This window comes from Perissodus microlepis, chromosome 12 (assembly GCF_051167445.1).
Source record: "Perissodus microlepis isolate ML-2025 ecotype Zambia chromosome 12, ASM5116744v1, whole genome shotgun sequence".
In the NCBI taxonomy this organism is placed as follows: Eukaryota; Metazoa; Chordata; class Actinopteri; order Cichliformes; family Cichlidae; genus Perissodus; species Perissodus microlepis.
In genome coordinates, this window is record NC_140472.1 from 33183908 (window position 1) to 33202302 (window position 18395).

The 18395-nt window shown below is 41.5% G+C and overlaps 1 long non-coding RNA gene across 1 annotated transcript; it reads left to right on the forward strand.

Annotated features, from left to right (window-relative positions):
- Window positions 1-234: 234 nt before the first annotated feature.
- On the forward strand, window positions 235-9426 carry LOC146376723 (uncharacterized). Its single transcript, XR_014801855.1, has 3 exons — window positions 235-1155; window positions 3367-3406; window positions 6506-9426. It is a non-coding gene; the product is annotated as an uncharacterized LOC146376723 (long non-coding RNA).
- Window positions 9427-18395: the final 8969 nt, after the last annotated feature.

Below are 18395 nucleotides of genomic sequence, written 5' to 3' on the forward strand. Positions count from 1 at the left end.
ATCAAGTCTCCTTTGTGCATCTCACCTTCTACCGTTTTTTCTCCCGCGTGCCTCTGGGTTGCAAACATTCTTAATAAAACCCTCAAATCTAGAGGCAGTCTTAATTTTCCTCTCAAACCCCGGACACAAAGCTCACAGGCATCACAGGCATCACAGGCTTCGGCCCGCCAAATGTTAGCCCGCATGCCATGCCAAGACTAGACAGGCCCTTTGCAAAGCTAACACGGCCTTGCGGCGGCTTGTGCTCGTCAGCGGCCGGCTGGTCTCATTGGCTTTATTTATAGTCGGCGCCACAAGACATCTGCTGGAGACGAGACTCTGTCCTCTGTGTCCACACAGCACTGCACAGAGGGAGCTTGTCAACGTTTTTTTCAAAGGCAAAGTGTTTGCGAGGACCCGGTCAGAGGAGGGGAGAGGCGGCCGCGGCCTCCTCTAATAGGATGGGTGTCCCCTCCGATTGCTTTCTCTGTGGCTCTGATTAACGAGACCGGAAGACAGAGGGAGGCTTCACAGTTTGTCGTGTCTCGTGTGTTAGCCGATGTTTACTCGATCTGAGAGCTGTTGTTTGTTTGGTGTCTTCAGTCTGGTCGTTGCTTGCCACTATTTTGGGACACTGACACTTGGATGCAGCTCGGCAGTCGTGTGATGCGGCCTCGCCTTTTCCTCCTCTCCCATCCTCCTCTTCTTCCTCCCCCCCTCAGTGTCACACAGAGTTTCTTTTCCTCTCCCATTCTTCACATCGAGGACGTCGGGATCTCTCAGTCTGACCGTGCTTCAGGCCTTGACACAAAGCACCGGGGACAGCTCTTTGCTCTTCCCACAAAGTGGAGGGGGGGTGAACTCAGACTGCCACAAAGGAGAGGAGTGTGAAAATAATCAGTTTGTGTGTTCCTGTATCGACCTTACAAAGGGAGGAACCTGCAGAGGAACTGCATAAATGTCAAAAATACCAATTTACATTAAGTTAAAAAACCAAAAACAAACCTTAAATGTAATAATAACGTGATTTCTTGTAGGGAATCCCTCAACCTACACTGCTGCCAGGAAGAAACCTTTCAAAGTACGGACAGCTATGTGTATTTTCGATGTGGACGGATCAATAACGTCGCCATGTGGGGGGTGAAAAACGAGGAATTGTTCATCCTTAAAGCAAAGGTAAGCTCTACACAGTTAGCTTAAACTACCACACGTAAATCTTAAGTGTTGTTGACTTGGACATTTACAGTGTAGGGCCAGAAAAGTTCCACTAGTATTATTTAGTCACAGTAATGTGACATCATAACAGTAAAGTCCAAGTATTTTTCCGGTGTGAGGTAAATCATTCCTACACTGGCAGCCGGGATCGCTGTGGAGAAGCAGGGTTTGGTGCGAGTGCTGGTGCCATACATGCGAAGTTAAAGACGTTAAAAGGAAGGATGGCGGGGAAAGGACCGCAGTAGTGTTTTACACGCCAGGTGGGCGTGTCCCAGTAGCTGTCGCTGTGAAGGGTGTGGATTGACGTTTGCTTTTAGCTTAGAGCAATTTATGCAGTTACTCAGTTATATTAAGTGATATTTAAAAAAAGACTTTCACTGACTTAAAAGTTATATGAATACCAAACACGTTTACATTTATAAATCACATTTAGAATAAAATACACATTATTTAAGTCAATAACTTAAAACTAATATTTTATTTTCAAGGTAAGCATCACAAAGTTCATCACAACAAAATGTCAGAACATAAAAACAAAAGTTAAAAAATGCAAAAACACAACTTTTTAGCTGTTATTCGAAAGACATCATCAAGTCCACAGATGTCAAGCTCAGAGTAACAGTTCCAGAGTCTGGGTGAAAGTTGTGAGTAAAGGTAACACTTCTGTAATCTTTAGTGAGGTTTGGTTTTACGTAAAGCTCCATGGAAGCACGAGACAACCCCCGTGTCGCACTGAAGTGGCTCTGTACTCCACTGTGTTTAAATAACACTCAAACAAAGCTAAACTTCACGTGTTTAGCCAGCTAAAGACAGACATCGTGTTAGCGTTTCAGTCCTCGGTTTAAGAAACACTAACTCTTTTTTAGCAGTGTGGAACTTGTACAGTTGCAGTATGGGGATACTATGAAGGTTTAGCCACTATAACTTATCACTGATGTAGTTAAACAACTGCTTAGTGGCCCCTGGGGTGGATGAGATTCTGGATGTCGTGGTTGACACGTTTCTGGATCGATGTGTGGAGGTCTGGGATGGTGCCCCTGGATCGGCAGACTGGAGCGATGGTTTAAGGAGGAACAATGCGAATGTCGTCCTGGTTGTGGAACACTGGAAAAGCTCTTCACCCCCTCGAGGATTATTCGAGGGTACGTGGGACTAAACACGACTAAAGGTGTGGAGCTCGTCCATTTGTTTTGATGTGGATAACTGAGCCAGTTCAGGTGGTTTGGGCATCTGGTCAGGCTGCCTCCTGGACACCATATAGGTGATATATTCTGGGCATGTCCGCCTGGGAGGAGGCCTCCCGACAGATGCAGGACTCATTGAAAGAGATTACATCTCTTGGCGGACTTGGAAATGACTTGGTGTCCCACCGGAGAGGCTGGAAGGTGAGGGAAGTCTGGACTGCTGTCCCGATGACTTGCACCAGGAGAAGCGGTGGAATAGATTGATGGAAGGATGTTTACAGAATAAAGGGGAATAAAAAACGATATTTCTGAATGCCTGATCTGTTGTTTCCTCTTTCAGTTGAGCTGTGACAACAAGTGTAAATTAGCTGCAGGGCTTATCCTGAAATATTTGCAGTGACGTCCCACAAAATGTTCATGTTGATTCATTTTTTTAATGTTCACATAAATAATCAAATAAGAAACTGGAAAAATTTAAAACGATCCGCTATTAGGCATGAAATATCACACGAAAACAAACAGCTTATGCACTTTCTGCTTGGAGGCCATATGTAGAGCCGTACATCACAAACTGAAAGAAGAAAAATAAATGTTGCATCAACAAATGTTCCAGCACTAATGTCTGAATATATCCTCATAGCATCTGGGCCACTGAGCTCTTTCTGGGAATGAAATGGCTTTGTTGCTTAGTCTCCTTGTACTTTTTTTTTTTTTTTTTTTTTGGAAAGTTTCATCTGTATAACAATATTGAAAGGCATTAGTCTTAATCTCCGGCTTGCTTTTACGTTTTTTTTTTTCAGTCTTAGAAGATACATCTGGTTCTTTGACTTGTAATTCCTGCCGGGATTCCAAAGAAACGCAAAAACAATTTTTTTACATCAGTGCAAGGATTAAGGAGGAGGGCAGGGTGGCTGTGTTAGGACACTTAGCTGCTGCTGGGAATGAGATTAATGCCCAACTTCTGTAATGTGTTGCACTTTTTTTGCAGCTGGACAAAAGTTGCCGTAATCCTTAATGGATCAGCATCGGTAAGCCCATCCTCATCACTCTGACAACCTGTTTAAGCTTTTTCCCACAAAGACTGTGTTCAGCATACTCTCTATTTTCAGAACAATGCTAAAATAAGCCCTTTATTATCAAACGGAGTGAAGAGTGCAGCTACATATGCGCTGTCAGTTATCCTCTTTCTGCAGCGCTACAAGAGCCAAAGATTGGTTTTCCCGAGTTTTCCAAAGAAGATTTAGTTTTAAAACAACGTAGCTGTGTATTTTTCTTAAACCCAAAAAGCTTTTCATGATTGTTACATGTACTCATCAGATCATCAGATGATTATCTGCAGTCTGTCCATAATGCAGGGATAAAGGTGGGAAAGTTTTCCAGTTTATTACTGCAGGCTTTTGCATGTTTGTTATTCTTCCTGTCGCGACGCCTGTTTTGTGTCACAGAAATTAAAAATGTTAAAAAGTATTTCTTAAAAAAAGAAAAAATAATACTTTGGTCTAATTAGATTTTTATAAATGAGTACAGATTAGAAAACAGGTGAAATCTCAGGTGGCGGCGTGGATATACTGACTGAATCTCATCAGATAATGAAATGTCCAAACTGGCTCAGAAGGGGATTAGAAAAGAAAATCATCAATCAAGCACATTTTTGTTGGCCAAAATATGAAATTCACCTTTTCGATCACATTGAATAATTTTTAAGAGTCCAGAGCAAAATTTCAAGCAATACTTTTAAAAGACAATATTAATGAAAACTTCATCATGTCCAGTCTGATTTCAAATGAAGATGTTTACACTCAAAATTTACATTTTTTTTTAAATCTATGATTTATGTGAGGAAAAATCTCTTGGCTTTCAGACAATGCTGGAAAAAAATGATAAATCTGTTGTTTCATTAATTTGGAGTTGTTTCGTTAACATGTTCAAAGACATTTTTTTCTGGGGGGCAGATTTAAAAAAGCATCTTCGTCACCACATGTAGCACGCTCGGGTGCGATCACGTGACCTACAATCTGTATTTTGCATTGGTACTGAACTGTTAAATCAAGAGCGAAAGCACAAAGCCTTCTATTTCATTAACAAATATACACGTACAAGTCAAAATATAAGGTGGCGCCGACTACAGGTTAAAGTGTGAATAAAAATGTTGCACATCATGAAGTGCCTCCTCAGACTCACCATCTTTCTATTCGAGCCTCTGTGGAAAGTGTATCTAGGCAGTCATGAGTGAACATTAAACAATTTACACATTTTTAGGACAGGTTATCAAAAAAAAAAAAACACAAGTTAAAGTCATAATCTGTGCAGTTATTTGCTGAATCCTTTACAAATTATTTATTATTGCTGAAAGAAAAAAGCTGATATTCTCTTTTAAGAAACAGCCCTACAAGGGCAAAGTGTCGCATTTTTATCAGCTAAACACACACGAGAAAGTGTAGCAGTGAGTTTGTAATACTTCTTATTTATTCCTGTTCTGTTGAAAAGAAAATTAAATGTGATATTTCCAAACATATGAATACAAATTCACTGTGATGAATAAACCGAGGCTATTTTCATTAAATATATCAAATCCGTGTGCGTTCATTCCTCTAGAAATCATCTCACACTCACTATACTGAAGCTTTGCTAAAACAGGTGCTCTCTGTATATTAACTCCTGATTCTTTTTTTTTATTTTGTTGTAAAAAATTAATAAATCAAAATAGCTGTGTGGTTTGACAGACAGCCATCAGGCTGCAGTGCAGTTTGCATCCTGCGGAGGTCACTCTGCACCTGCTGTGGACTTGAGCGCAGCAGAAGGCCACCCACCGAACACGAGCTGCCTCCAGATAAAACATTAAAACTGATGAATCTGATCCGTCTGCCAGCGAGGAGGAGACGCTCACTGTACAGTATGTGTCCACGCAGGATGTACTGATAAACATGATCATCATTAGAAGTCATTTATCAACAGAATTCTGCTCATTGGGTTCATTTCTTCACCTCCACAGATATACACGATATCATTTAAAACAGATTAAAATGAAAAACAAATGTGTTGTGAGCACAGAGATGTAATTTTGTCTACTTTTTAAACAAATTAATACACTTATTAATCAATATTTAGAGGTTTTCAGTTTCGGTGAAAGGGTTAACTGAAAAATAAAAACAAATGCATGCAAAAATTAAATGACAATGTATCTTATTTTCTTTTTGCATCATCAGCACTGAGCAGCTACATTTTAAAGTAGTAATAAAAGCAGTTTTCTCCTTTTCTTTAAACTTTTTATCATCATTTTTATATTTTCTGTCCTTATTTTTGCTTTAATCTAACAGTGTGCCACTCTGCTTTGTGCTTTTGACTTATTCTAATAAAATAACACCGCAAGCACACAAACACCGTCTATCTCAGCAAAATAAATGTCTGAATGGGCCGCTCGGTGACTCACGTGTCGTGAATCGCAGACTGAACCCAGTTGTTGTTACTTGCTGTTTCACTGTGTGGCTACAACAAAAGACTCACAGCTGCAGACCTATGAATCAGACACGAGACTGCACGCTGTAAACGACGCCTCCGTTTCTCCTTACGGCCTGCAGGTGGCGCTCTGGTATCTCTGTCTGGGTTCGCCATAGAGACATCAACTCCCTGCATCACCTTAAGTATATGAGACCCCCAAAACTGGCTCCTGGATCAAGCCGGTAATAAATAAGACACCAATTGGGGTCTGTTTCAACTGGAATAATTTATTAAAAGTTAGTGCATTAGAGCAGAGCAGTAATTGAAGTTATGATTAAGGAAATGGAAGATTGGGACTCGTAGACGACAAGAAGTGGACGGACAGACGCACAAGCAGACTAATCTCATTTGATAAATAATTCGCAGTTGGATTACAGCAGATTGAGACTCGAGCCGAGCACTTCTTTAAAAACAAGATTTTTCTCGTGGGACTCTCGCTGGTGGCACGTTGCTCTGGGGGTCATCATTGTCATCATATGCAATCCAGTATTAAGATGGATGCTGCCTGATCCCATCAACATAATGGGTTTCATGTCTCCTGGCGTTACGGGGGGGAGGGCGAGATGGCCGGTGGGACCAGAGAAGATCTCTGCACATCATTTCTTTTGTTTCTGCTCTCGTCTCTGCAGGCATCTCGACCCTGTGAGTCTACAGCACATGCTGCCACGCAGGGAAGATTACAGCTCATCTAAATGCAAAATTAATACCTCAGAAGTTACGGATGCTCCCTCCTCACAGGCAGAGAGGAGAAGTTCTGGGTTTCCAGCCAGCGAGGCAGCCAGGACAGAAGAGAGAGACTTTGTTCACAGCAGCAGGGCTGCTCTGTCTGTATGATGGAGAGGAGAGAGAGGGAGACACATCGGGGGGCGGTGCACCTGCAGGACAGGTGATGCTGCATCACATACGTGCATGATTGTGTCCAGCCACTGGTACTATGTTCTTTTTTAATTTGCTCTTCATCCCAGGATAAAAAAATATATATTTATATAAACAGAGTGTGAAAAAGTCCAGATAATAAAGAATGATGAATATGTGAAGTAAATCTCACAAAGAGGAGATTCAGTAGCTCTTTAAGCAGCAGGTGGGGCATTTTGCTGTCATCCTTTAGGCCACTTTACAGGAAATGGTGATCAATGGTGGAAATCAATACAAAGTTGTTCTAAGTGATCGTCGTTATCAGAATAAACCTGCAGAAAACAAAGTCTACGAGCAGCACGGGGCAAAATGTTTTAAAGTAGCTTCTTGTGTAACTTTTCACAGCCTCTGAGGAAGTCAGCTGAGCCTCAATCAAGGCGTTATCAGGTCATGTGACACACAGCTCTGTATTTGTTGTTTTCATGTTGGTACACACAAATGTAACGCCCTTACTTCCACATACACGAAGTAAAAAGGTTTAAAAAGCAAAGAAGAGGGTGGAGAGGTCCAGCTGGCCGGTGACCACTGTGTCCCGCATGGAAATGATAGTTTTTACATCTTCTTTAGTGTTTTCATTTGTCGTTTGGTCAGGTTTACACTCTGTCTGTTGAAATCAGGGGCGTCAAACATGCTTTTTTTTTTTGCTGATGATGCAAAGACAACAGTAACTACAGAGGAATGAAAATGTCTGAAGAATAAGAAGTCTTTTTCAAGCCTCCCTGCTGTGATCTGTACATTTACTGCAGACTCATTGAGCTCATAAAGTTTTTAAATTGCACTTATTTTTCTTAAGAAGTCTCAAGATGTTTCTCTCTTTGTAAATGAATGGTTCATTTGTAAAGTTTATTGTGCATTTTTTTCTTTATAATGGTCACCAGGAGGTTATTATAAAGAATGCAGAAAGATGTCTGCGACCTCTGTATACGTCATGATGATTTTATGGGCTCGGTTGCTTATTTTGTACTGAATGAACCTTTAAGTCAAGTTTTTAATTTTAGTAATTTCAAGTGCCAGAAAGGAGGATTATCCAGGTTACGGTCACTGGCTAACAACCTTTGAGTCGTAGCCAATGAGCATGCAGTTTCACAGTCGGGTCCGCCCCTCACTCATCATATCGAGGTTCATAACCCCAAGACTTTGATGGCACAAACGCTCCAGTCTTCCAGGCTCATGAAAAATGAAGAACATTAGCCCTTTTTTCGTCAGCTGTGATTGGACAGACATCTTCCTCCACTGGAAAATTAACTGTGTAGAAAATTCTTGTTTTGAGTTAATTCTGTGGCTGATTTATTTTGCCGTGTGTGCAAAGCGTTATTCAGGCGCCACCCGTCGCCCGCAGCTCCCTGCTCATCCAAACCTCATGGCGTGATTCACCTGAAGCAGACGATGGAGGGGGTGATGGTGGGGTCCGCTGGAGTGGGCAGGGCATGGAGGGGAGTGGGTGCCTCAAGGTCAAAAGCAGAGTGGCGAATTGGGGTGGAAGCGTACTAATGAGTTTTTCCGTTGTCTCCCTGCCCTGGACTGGTGGCACCACCTCACTGTCCTGTCAATCACCCTCCTCCCACCCCTTCCCTGGCCTATCTTCTCCCCCTCCCCTCTTTCTTTTCCTCCCACCTTCACTGCAGACAGAAAAAAAAAACATGGCGAAAAAACTGTTTATTTCTCAACAGGCCTCTTAATCTATTTGGACTGGGCGTAATAGGACATTTGCATGGCAAGCACAGCGAGGTGTCAGCGATAACCACGGGGTTGTGACATCCCCCCCGAAATATGCTGAGCTTTCGCTAACCTCTCATCAAACACGTTGATCTTTATGGACTGTATCATATTGTGCCGTAATGTGCTTTATTGTCCACAGAATAAGCTTTTCTTAAAGGTAATTGGAAAACGGGAAATGGCCACTATCGGCGGACTTTTTAAATACATTATTCCTGAAATGTGGCTTGTGTAATGACCCTGTCGGTGTAAAACGTGAGATTTATCTTGGCAGCAGAAATTGATCCATTTCACCTTTGTCTAATGGAAATTTTTATCAAGGATTATCTGTTTATGTAAATGAGCGTGGCCCCTGGAACGGTGGGGATAAAAGGAAGTCTGGGGGGGGAGCAGTTAATCTAGGGCCTCTTGACGTGTCAGTCTGGACATAATGCATACAGGACTCATCTCTGTGGGGGTGGTGTGTGTCTGTCCATGTGTGTTCCTCTACTTCCATCTCAGTGAGAACCAGGTTCACTTGTAGACAGAAAAAACATATTTTAAATGGGCCTCGCTTCTTTACATGGCAGTTTTAAAGTGAGGTCCAGGATGTAGGATTATCCATCAGAGACGCAGATACCGCATTGATCTCTGCTGTTCACTCAAACAACATTGTAGATATTTTAAATATGAGGAGCTCCACCTCCCAATGAACAAGTCTGCATTCAGGCAGATGTTCGTTCCAAACTAAAACTCATCAGGTGAACGAATCTGAGGACAGATCACACTGTCAGAAGTTTATGAAACGTTTTAAATTTTATTTATTGGTAAGTTGCTCTTACATAAAATATGTTTAGAGTCATCATGTCACTGTAAAAAGGAAACCATGTCATCTGCTTATATTGTGCGTTGTGACTTATTTCGTAGTGTTGCAGCAGACAGCTAGATGGTTGGTCATGTGACGTGACATTATGCCTAAACTTCAATAGCAGCAGCTGAGTAGAGTCAGGACGTGGAGTTGAGTTTTTTATTTATGTCAAACATTACTGAGTGTTTGAATCCCAATTAGGACACATTTTCCCAGATAAGATGGACGGTTGGCGGTTCCTTTACTGCAGCGGTCCACAACCTTTTTGGCACCACGGACCAGTTTAATGTCAGACGATATTTTCACGGACCGGCCTTTAAGGTGTCGCGGATAAATACAACAAAAAACGATACGATCAAGACAAAAACTGTGGTATTTTGTAATAATAATAATAATTTCACTGAGTAATTGTGTAACTTTATTAGCAGCGTCCTCCTGAAATGCGCCATCAACACTGAGAGTAACGTCCTCCTCTCTGCTCGCTATGGTAACGCATAAATATTTCTTTTAAAATAAGACACAAAACTACAACACGGGAAAAGACCCAGGGAAACCGAGTTAACGACAGAAACCCTGAAAACCATAAATTTCACACCCGAACTCGACTCTCGCGGCCCGGTACCAAACGACGGGGTTGGGGACCGCCGCTTTACAGAATAACAGCGTTTGAATTTGCCGGTTGGCTGGGGAAACCTCTCGCCTGACAGGATAGACTGCAATCCTTCGCAATACCGGTCGGATAAACAGCAGACGTACGTGAAACTTAAATGTGTGATTTAGTTTCAAACGCAGTTTTAAATTTATTCCAAACACCAGAGAGTCAAACCAACCATCACTTCTTCACCACTGCTGGTACTTTAAAGTGTAAGATTACAGTTTGTCACATTTGTGGATGTTCTAGTTTAACCACCGTTTTATTATTTCTGTGACTAAAGTAAAATATAATGTAGACGATCATCTTTTTTAGTATGTTTTGTTTGCTTTGTTTACTTTTTAACTTTTAATTTGAACAGACAATTAAAATTTACTGTTAAACATTAATTCAGCTTTATTAACACTAATCTGGGTTTTAACAAATCACTCAAGGAAATGTTTCATACCAGAAAATTAAAAACCTGACAGGCAGAAGCTCCTATGTTGTCAAATGGTAAAAAAGAATTTTGGGTATTTGGCACAAAGACTAAAAGACACATTTGATGTATACAAATACGAGAACATACACAGGACGATAAAAATGGAAACAAAGGTATACAAAGTATAAAAATCTGTTAAATCGCCTTAATGAACTGTAGTGACATCAGCGTTTGTGTTTGTTCAGAACTTTAAGTGTGAAAAGGAAACTGCATTAATACTTAAAACATAATAAAACTAAGCTTTCAAAACCCTGATTTTAGACATAAAGGACAATTCTACATAAATATATCTTGATAAGCTTCACTCCTGATTCTGGCAACTCAGATTCTTGGAGTATCTGAAATCACCTGGGGGGATGGACACATTTCTTTCAACTGACATTGTAAAGAATAATCTCTGGCGACTGAATCACTGCAAATGATTCCCACCAGTTTCATACTTTCAGTAAGCCCTTGTATTTTATGAATAGAGCCAATGAAATCCCAACGTTTGTATAAACCCTTAAATGCTTAAACTTCATTTTAAGTTAAATCATGTTAACTGGGCTCTTAATGAACTGACAATAAACTTGTGTACTCGGGTTGTATAACAGCAAATGAAAAGTCCTGCTACAGATGTTTGACAGTGTCAAAGAGAAGTTCAAATATTTGGCACACTGATTAAAGATGTACTGAACGTATAGAAATATGAGAACACATCAGTCAAAGTCAGCGTCATGTGTAAAAAGAGCTTTTAAAGTCCGCTTTAAAGCGTCCACGTGCTCCTGTTAATGTTATTTTTGGCCCTATAATGTCTATTCATCAAAGAGGCTTTTAAATAATCTCGTATCATAAAACTTTTGCACAGACAGCTCCGGTATGTGCAGACATTTGGTCACGTCAGCTGCAGAATAGATGGTGCATTTCGGATCGCCGACTGCGCAGCATGAAAAATGAATGAATAGTGTGGAAGCCGTGTGTAGTGGCGGTGGGCTACAGTCGCTTAGAAGACGGGATGCAGAGACTGACAAGGCCCCCCTCACTTGTGTTTTCATTGCAGCGGACGCTTTTGATGTTTTATGGGAGAGGCCTCGCCTTTTTGCCAGAGTCTTTGACGTGACAGCAGCGTGACGGTCTTGAAATATAGCTGGTGGGGGGGATTCTCCATGGAGGACAGCAAATGGAGCTTCACTGGGAGCCGGCAGTCCCACGGTGGCCCCTGTTGTCATCTGCCATCTTGACAGGCAGACAGAGAGGGAGATACAGAGGGGAAAGTCAGCCGGGCTAAGTGACAGACACGCCAGTGTGACCCTATTCACCAGAGGGGAGGCTCTATCACTGTCTTAAATGCAATGACTCTCACAGAGGCCACAGACTGACAACAGACTGAGACTGGGTCCAAACCACAGGCAAACCTCAGCCTATGCTGAAGGGTTTGCCTGTTTGCCACCTGAAAGGGGTGGCTCTGACTATGAAACACAGTGACTTCTGTTGGGCAATGAGCGTACCCGAGATAATCCTCTTTTCTGGCTCCGCAAATGACCATAATTGATTACATGAACTTCCCGTTTTATTTAATGTGACCTGAAATGGGGGAAAAAAATTGGGAAAAATATGCAAGGGATTTCTACACAGCCAGAAATTCACAGCTGTAGGTTTTAGGGTAGTTTTAAGTTGCAATATTCAAAACTATGAAAAATATGCATTTTAAAAAGATTACCTCAAGGCAAAAACTGTGTCTGTTGCCTTCAGGTACCTGAACATCTGAATGCTGGAGTTTTTGGTGATCCATGTTCAAAAACAAAAAATTACAAAACAATTACAAAACAAAAACAAATAATTAAATACACAGACATGAACAAACATTAAATATGAGGGTTTAATGAGGGAGCGGAAACAGCTGTGAACAAGAAAAAGGTGAAACTAATCAAAGATAACGAGACGAAGTAAAACTGGGAAAAAAGACGACACACAGAATCAAGACTTTAACACAAACACACACAGAGAGGAGAAAGGCTAGAAAAATAACAAGACACTATAGAAAATAACCATAACTTAAACACTAATGTAGATAAACAGGAAAAGCAAGAAACAACTAAAGGCTAAAGGATAAAAACAAATCAAGAACCAAACAGAATTTCAACAAATTCAAAGCCCACAAAACTCAAAACTCTGGGTCCATGTTGCAGCTCTATGTTCAGATAGTCAGTGGTTTTATGCATCTGCATTTCACCCCAGTCCTCTGCAGGTAAAGAGAGTCTCTAAGTGTCTCCATCAGTGGGGCATGTGTGATCTTCTGCTTCTGTGACTGAGGAAAAGTGCTTTTCTAGCTTTTTAAATCCTGTTTCAGTCCCAGTGAGACACAAGTGGAGACCATTTCATCCTCCCCTTTGCCACTTCTGGCCTTTTTAAAGAACTCACAGCGCCGGGATCAGCTGTCAATTCCAACATCTCAATGACATCCGCAGACCAGTGTCGAAACACCTATAAACTCCGGAGACCTCGCACGCTTCCCATCCCCTGCATCTATGACTCCTGGTATGCTGGGACCAATGTGTAAATAAAAGGGGCCTCAAATTGCCTCCAAGCATTAAAAATGGATCCTGTTGGCAGCAAATGGAGCATCTCCCCTCTCATCTGCCGCCATCTTGTCTGGTCCTTAAGGGCTAGAGGCCCAGGCAGATGCTCCTCCAGGAGGCAAGGGAGGTTTGTTTGTGCCTCAGGAGTGAGTGAATGTCTGCGAAAAAGCTGGAGCTTTTTGTGAAGAACTCTTGGACATATTACAAAATATTGTCAGCTTTAGAAACAGCAGCTGTTAAAAAACCTTAAAATTAATAAAACAATGAACTTTATATGTTTATTCTACACAGACAGCGGGACTATCTACACAATCAGGTTATAATCAGGGGTATCTTCTTCTTCAGGAAACTGTCCTTCCATAGAAAGTGTTCGCAGGGGTATTTTATTGAAGTCTTTGAAAGAGGGTGGGGCAAGGAAACGAGACAAATGGGTGTGTGATGCAAGAAGAAATAGTCTTTGATAAAATACACTAGAATTTTACTCACAAAAACCACAGCACAAACATCTACGTCACAAAACAGGATTTAATATTTTTATAATATAATGATTCAATAAAAATCCCCCCAAAGGCATCAAACCATGACGAGGTCCAGTTCTGTGACTCAGATTAGCAGAGATGAGGAGTCACAGGCAGCTATGGGCTTCAGATGCCTGTGCAGGAACACCTGTTAATGAAGCCAAACTCTTGACTTCAAGCCTTACTAGCATCCAAACGGATTAGTTGTTTTGAAGGGTAAAACTATTCATAGAAGCTAAACACTGCTTACTAATGCTAACATGAGAGACTTTGGAGACTGAGTCCAGGAACTCCGGATTTTTAAGCTCTTCAGTTTTCAGTTGTGAAAGTCCCAAAAGACATTACAAAGCACTTCACGGTGACGTGATGCCTGAACTCTGGGGAAAAGCCTTGTATTGGCGCTTCAGCATCTTTGATCTCTTTATGGCTGAACACAGAAGTCAGTGAATGAACAGAGACAACAGCTGAGCCCAGAGGACGATTACTGCACGATGATCAAACTTGCTGTTATTTGTGTTCTTAACTGCCTTTTCCTTGACATCAGGTACTTCTATAATAAATGTTTATACAGTACAGTTTACACTTATGTGCATCTTCAAAAAGAAATTATTTCTGCACAAGAGTGAAAACTTGTGCAAAAAGATTTTCTCAAATAAGCCTGTGAGCTTATTTCTTCTTGGAATTCAGCCCTCCCACGCGTTTCTAAACGACACGTCTACAAAGTTTAAATTAATGGTTGTTTGATAAAAGAACATTTCTGGTGTGGACCTCCCTTCACCCCAGATGATTGCCCCTCCCTGAGCCTGGTTCTGCTGAAGGTTTCTACCTGTCAAAAGGGGTTTTCTTCCTTCCCACAGTTGCCAAGTGCTTGCTCGTAGGGGGTCATCTGATTGTTGGGTCTTTTCTGTGTTATTGTAGGGCCTCGATGCAATTCATAAGCAGACGACGATAAATCGATAAATCGATAGATGGATGAATTGAACTGAACTCAAAAACTGCTCACAAGTTGGGGTGTAAAGGTCTCATGAGCTCTGATGGTCTGATCAGTTTCTAGAATGTGTCTTTACAAATCAGCTGCATCAGTCCTGCTCACTAAGCCAGAGAAATGAAGTGCACTCCCTCTCCACCAATGAGGAGCAGCTGTTCATGTCCTCGTTGCAGGAAGGCTAACCATATGAGCCCTGGCGTTTTCCCTCCACACTTATTACATTACCATGAGCTCAGTGGTCAGGGCACTGCTGCATCATAGACACGGCTATTACTTTGAGTGTTTGCAGGGAGTCAGACTCTGGGTGTATGTGAGGAGGACGAGGAGGAGGAGGCCCCTGACTCTTTGGAAACCCCCCCACTCCCCTCCACCCTGCACCTCTGTTCACTCACACACATAGTAACACACCAAACCTCCTGCACCCAGTGTCAGAGCCTTCTCCTGTCAGTAATTTGTTGCTAATCAGCTGTCAGCTCAGAAGCGATGATGAGGTGATCATCGTGGGCGGTGGAAGGTAATGGCCTTAAAAGTCACAGAGTCAATGTCAATGGGATCACTCGGATTCAATCAGGGGCGGCCCGATGAAGGATGGCGCCCGCTGACATTACCACTCATTTTGAGCCCAAGCATCTGGGCCCTAGTAAATAACCATCAGTGGGTGGGTCCGAGGGACAGGTCATTAGCCCTGAGAAAAATAAATATCTCCTCTCTCGTGAAGGCTGCAAGTCATTTAGCACAGACTAGGAAATTTCACCCTAGATTAAGTATGATGAGCCAATATCAGTCAGAGGAGAGGCCACACTGAGTTGGGGGGGTGCCCTGATGAGACGCAGGGAAAATTTATACGCAAGCCTCAGCAAATGTAATATGATTTTAAAGGCGAGGAAGAGTGTTGGCACAGTGCTGGAAGGAGGGACAGGGCCACTTGCAACTAGAGTTGACTGATGGGAATCTTTAGGATGGATTGAAGTTGTGGCTAACGAGCCCTTTGTGCTGAGATTTTACATTTGCAGAATTATCTGATTCAACGAGAAATAGTGAAATATAAAAGTAGTTTCTCACATTAGACCGATCGAGTGTCAGGGTGGGAAAACATCCTAAAAGCCAGTCCTGGGACAGATTCAGGGTTTGATAAAACTATTGTCAGATTATTTAGCCAATAAATAGAAAATGTGAAAACTTGAAGTTTTGATGTATCTGCAGTCACGTTTTCGTGTACACAGGGGGGGTGAGGCAATCATACAAAAAGTTTTGGTGAGTCAGATTTTTTTTTCTGGAGTCTGTCAGGGCTCTAGGCAAAAATTCAGGGGGGGGGGGCTGAAGAGCATTCATCACCTCTGTGTGTTTTCTAAAGGTCTGTTTGTGGACATTTGTACCTTTTATTTTGGACGGCAGTTAAGGGATGAGAGAGCAGCGGGAACAACATGCAGAAAATAGCCCAGAGCAGGCTCGGACCCATACAGATCACCTGCTCAACCAAGTTTCAGTTTTAATTGTCTTATACAGGTAACAACGGCAGATCATTACCAGCAACGAAATTCTTAGGCTCAGAGCCCTCTCAATATTGCACATAGAAGAGAAAAGAAAATTGCAAATAAGGTAACAGTTATGGTAAAAATGGAATAAGCAATAATAATAATAAGAAAACATATAATAATATATAATGATAAAAATAGAGTAGAATCAATAATACAGATTACTAAAAATACTGTAGCAGCTGTAGTGCAGAGGTAGTGATATATGCATGTACAGTGATTGTGCAAAATAAACTGTCCCATGTTTCAGCCGTTCAGCAGCTGATGGCAGTGAGCTATCCCATCACCATGTTATAAATAATCGCTCCCAGCACACACCGGGCTGCTCTGCTAGCTAACTTAACTAATGCTGGTGGAAGTTACACTGTTGAAGTGTCTCTCCTCGCGGTTTAGCATCATCTGTAATCATTATTTTCAGCTCCACTAAGCACTGCCTTGCTTTCGTTAGCTCTTCAAAGCTGGTTTTGACCGCTCTGTTCCTGGATGCGACTTTCATTGTTGTCATTAGATTTGTTTGAACAGAGTCGTGTATGAGGTTTCTGTTTTGGGCCTGTTTTCATATACTGAACACTAGAGTTGGATGTCTCGAGACCGGTTACGTGGTCTTGGTCTCGTCTTGGTCTCGACGGACTTTGGTCTCGCTGTCTCGGTCTTGCGTTCTCAAATCGACATAGTGTTCGGGAGATTTGGAGTCCACCATCAGTGGAGCGGCGGGGTGGCTTACTGGGCTTAAGCCCGGGTCATTTTTTCAGAAGCATGGGGTCTTTTGGAGTGTAATTTGTTAGTTAGATGCCTGACTGACAACTGTATAAAACAAAAACAACACACGAAGCACAAAGCGCACCGTCGTAAATTCCCCCTAATTTTGGTATGATCCGAGCTCAGGCACTAGGCGACTGAGCACAGCACCCATGTGAGCGAGGGGGGAAGAAGCTGCTGCCTGCGAGTTTGCTGCAGACAGAGGAGAGCTTAAGTTTGACCAGGTACCAAAGCAAATCATTCGTACTGTACAAATAATGTAAATATGACGGTGTATCACAAAAGATTGATATCAAACTGATCACTTGGTTGCGTTACTTGCTCTTCGAGTGAATCAACAAATGGATAAATAAAAAGCCGAACAGCAATGCTGATTTTTTAGAGAGTCTTAGCTTACATTTCATATTTTCAGTTGTTTCCCTCCACGGCTAAACAAACTCTCTAAATTGGTTTCAGTTATGTACTGATGTACACAACAATGGACATAAGGAGCTTCTTTCAAAGAACAAACTCAGGTAAATGTTGTTTTATATATTATGCTTTGTATGTTGTTCAGTATATTTCTATGCAAAACAAGAGGAATTTCAATACACAGAAGTATATTCACAGTTTAAACCAGATATTTACACTTTAGGGAGAAAACATAAAAACTTTTTTTTACTGTTAAATATAAATTTAGAGTAAACTTGTTTTGTTTTAGATAAATAAATGGTGAAATATCTTTTGAATTAGTTAAATGTCAGACTAAAAAGAGAGAGCTGTCTATTTTAATCACTTTCATCAAATTTAGGAGCACATATACACTAAGTTTATTGTTAATTAATAAGAAAACCAGACGATTCCATTCTGAGCTGAAGAAGCTTCTGATTGGTTGGTAGAGTCCATGTGAGTAAATTGGTGGCACAGCTGTGGATGCATATAAGGCAAAACACAGAGCCTGTTTCTTTGAAATGGGAAAATCAAGAGATGTCAACCAAAACACCAGGAGAAGAATTGTGGAGCTCCATAAGTGTGGCTCAAGTTTGAATACAGTTTGGTGCCAATTACAATTAAGAAATACAGACAATTTCTCTCTTTACTCTTAAAGTTAACAAATATGTTTTTATATTTATCAATCTAAAAAAAATAAACATTTAGTCTGATTTGATGTTACAATTAAAAAAGTGTTTGTGTTTTTATCTGAAGAGTTTGTAAATATCTGGTTTCAACTGTATATTTGATGATGTTGGTGTTTGGCTTGATTGTCAGCACAGAGAGAGAGAGGAACAGAGAGGGAGAGAGAGGAACAGAGAGAGAGAGAGGAACAGAGAGAGAGAGGAACAGAGAGAGAGAGGAACAGAGAGAGAGAGGAACAGAGAGAGAGAGGAACAGAGAGGGAGAGAGAGGAACAGAGAGAGAGAGGAACAGAGAGAGAGAGGAACAGAGAGAGAGAGGAACAGAGAGAGAGAGGAACAGAGAGAGAGAAACAGAGAGAGAGAGAGGAGCAGAGAGAGAGAGAGAGGAACAGAGAGGGAGAGAGAGGAACAGAGAGAGAGAAACAGAGAGAGAGA